Source organism: Raphanus sativus, chromosome 4 (genome assembly GCF_000801105.2).
Source record: "Raphanus sativus cultivar WK10039 chromosome 4, ASM80110v3, whole genome shotgun sequence".
In the NCBI taxonomy this organism is placed as follows: Eukaryota; Viridiplantae; Streptophyta; class Magnoliopsida; order Brassicales; family Brassicaceae; genus Raphanus; species Raphanus sativus.
Window position 1 is genome coordinate 45,944,289 of NC_079514.1, and position 3,470 is coordinate 45,947,758.

Below are 3,470 nucleotides of genomic sequence, written 5' to 3' on the forward strand. Positions count from 1 at the left end.
TATTCCCTACAGTTTTTAATCAATATATTTTAATAAACACAATTTTTTTTTAAAGTTTACAATTCACAATTAATGAATACAGAAAATGTTAAAATATATCTTTTCGAAATGAATTAAATAATGTATCTTTTAAAAAAGAGATAGTATATTTTGTTTAAAAAGCCATTTACAAAACAGATTTAATTATTTTTACTTTATTTCACATATAATGGTGTACGCTAGTATATTAACATTTGGTATTTACTAAATCTATATAATATAAGTAAATATTATGAAGCTATTAAAATAATCTAAATCTATTAAAAGGCGAATACAAATAGAAAGAGAAAAGAAGAGTGAAAATATGTTTTTGGTTACTTAATCAATTATAGTTTTTATGTCATTGGATGCAATTTCTCTTTTTTTAATTAGTATTGTTGTCTAAATAACCACAATTTACATTTAGACTAATGCAAATTTATATTGGTTTGGAAATAAATATTTATTTGAATTAGATAGTAAACATTCGTTTTTATATTAAATCATCATAAGAATGGAATATTCGTTTTTGATAAGTTAATATGCATAATATTATATCAGTTAATGCATATCCTTTTTGTTAAGATGACTGCATTCAACCAGGAAACTAACTTGGAAAGTCAGACTTTATGAAGAAAATAATTTATTAGTTTTGATTCTGTACATTTAATTGTCATTAATTCAAATTTGTTTATGGGGTAGGTTCACAAAACTTTTGGGAGCGATAGAATAATGGGAAAATTTGAAAAAATGTCATCAAATGAGATTATATTTTGAAAACTACACTGTATCTATATTTTTTTTGAAAACTAAACTTATTTATAATTGAAGTGACTAAATTAACCTTACCAATAGAGTAAATAATTTCAATATTTAAGTAAAAAAATAACAGAAATCGAACAAATAAAAATAAATTATTTATAAATCATTTTAATTTATACAATAAAAAATCTGGAACTTGATATTATTTGTTTAAAACTTCTGGGTTTCGTATCTTTTAAATCATTGTAGTTCTTCTTTTTCTTTTGTATCTGAGGAGAAAGTCACAATCGTCAAACATGTAATTTTGGAGTTTGATGGTTCTTTTTGTTATAAACTATAGACTCTTATTTCATCAAAAAGTAAAGGTTTGTTAATACATAATGTTTCTTGTAAATTCAACCAAAACATTTACAATCTTTTGACATATTCACGTAATGGATGTGCTCCATATTGTACCAATAGCTGAATTAGCTTCAAGGCTTCCAAAATTCAGAGTTTGTCTTCTTTGTATGAAAATAATACAATCATGCAATATGGAGCATAAACATAATCTTATAGGAGTATTCAAATATATGATTATGTTCAGTTGTGGCTGCAACGGTTTCCTAAACATATGTTTATGCTCTAGATCCCCCAATTTTTAGAGATTATGTTTTAGAGATAACATTTTAAATATTTCAATAGTTCTCCATATAAAACTTTTATATATTATAACTTACTAAAATTCTAAAATATCATAATTCAAAAAATTATGTCGTAGATGATTACAATACTAATAGTTTCGAGTTTTTTATTATTAAAATATTTTTAATTTAAAATTTAAATAAAGGGCAAAATAGTCTTATAAAACAAAAATAAGTGTAGTTTTCAAAATAATATTAAAACAGTATATTTTTCAAAATTACAATCTTAAATTGGGTACTTTACAAATTATCCCTAGAATAATTAGCCCAAAACATATTATATTATTCCTACCAAAACCTCCAGAAAATTGGGCTAGCGAATTGTTTCCTCGATAACGAATATTTATGAGAATCGAAAGTAATGGGTTAGGCAATATACTAAACGACATGTTTAGTTTCAGTGGCATTGGTTGGTAATTTCTGTGGATAATTAAGGAGTAAATACTATTTATACTTCAGTTTTAATAGATTAGATATTAGATTCTGAGTCCGATTTTACTCCAACTGTTGTACTACGTTGTTATATTTTAATTTCTGTATTTTGTAGTTTTATGCTTTATTTATCAACTTTGTCAATCTTGTAAATTTGGTACCTACAATCTTAATTGTTTAAAATTACATCACTGACTTATTGCACTAGTGATATATTTGATTGTGAAGCAATACATTACGATCAGTGGTGTTATGGATGGAGCTTAACGCATCAGCTTTGGTCTAAAGACTTGAGTATTTTTTTGCATATTATAATTTTTTCTTAAATTGATTTCTTAATCGGTTGGTTCTTTTTCCGATCATAATTTTTGATGGCTCATAAGCTGGTCTTGCTAGGTATGCTATTCTCATCTTTAGTTTTTTTCGTAAACTTACATCGACTTTATGATGATTTTATATTTCGTCGTGAATTCTTTGTCACGTCGTCCTCAATATAAGACGGGTTTTACTTGTTAAACGCATGGTTTCTTGTAGTGTGAATAACAACGATTTTGAATTAGGATTTATGATTTATAAACTGTAAACCAATAACATATAATTTGAATTATAATTTATAAATTATAGTTACAAGTACACATGATTTCAATATGCATTCTAAAATCATATATTGGATAGCAGTAGATTTAGTTTAGATTTTGTAATCCGTTAAGATACACAAAACAATATTACCACCTTAATTTTCAATAAACCCATGTACTGAGAATGTAGATTGATGCAGCGGATGATAGGGTGAACGGTCGATCAAAGAACTTTTGGGGTTCTAGAGACCTGTTCTTGGATCAATCAAGAGTTTCTTTCGATAGCGTCTTGAGACCAACTTCCTGTATTGATGAATTTAATCAAATCAATAACAAGGCAACTCAAAGAAGATGAATTTAATCAAATCTCTTTCAAGGTATAAAGCAAAAGCTCGTTTATTAATTATCAAAGTCTCAATTACAACTTTAGGCTTTAATGCATATTTATAATAAATCCTTAACTCTAGAAAACCCTAATCTTAAATAAAATTGGAAAAAAATACTAAAACATGAAAAATATAAATAACAGGTAATTATCAAGATATTTGGAAATATTCCAAATATTTATCTGCATCATTATCTCCGGGTTGGAAAAGATTCGTCCTCGAATCTTGAAACGATTTTTTGTAGTTGAAATCTTCAAAATTTTATCTTCAAATCCGAATTTTACACAACGCTGAGCCTTCTGGCCTTGCCCAAAATTTGCACGGAACTCGTCCTGCACGAACTTTGAACGAAACTCTTTCTGCACGAACTTTGCACGAGTCTCATCTTGCCCAATTTTTGCACAGACGAGATATAAATAATCTTTACTGAAAACGAAGTCAACAACGACATCATCTTCATATATGTCGTAGATTGGATCACCATGAATTTTTCTATAGATCTCATAACTTTCTTCTTTCTCAACAAAGAGACTTTCGTCCTGGATAGGATATGTGTTCGCAATCATCATGACATCCAGAATCGTCTTCGATTAAGAAATCAAAGAAACGAA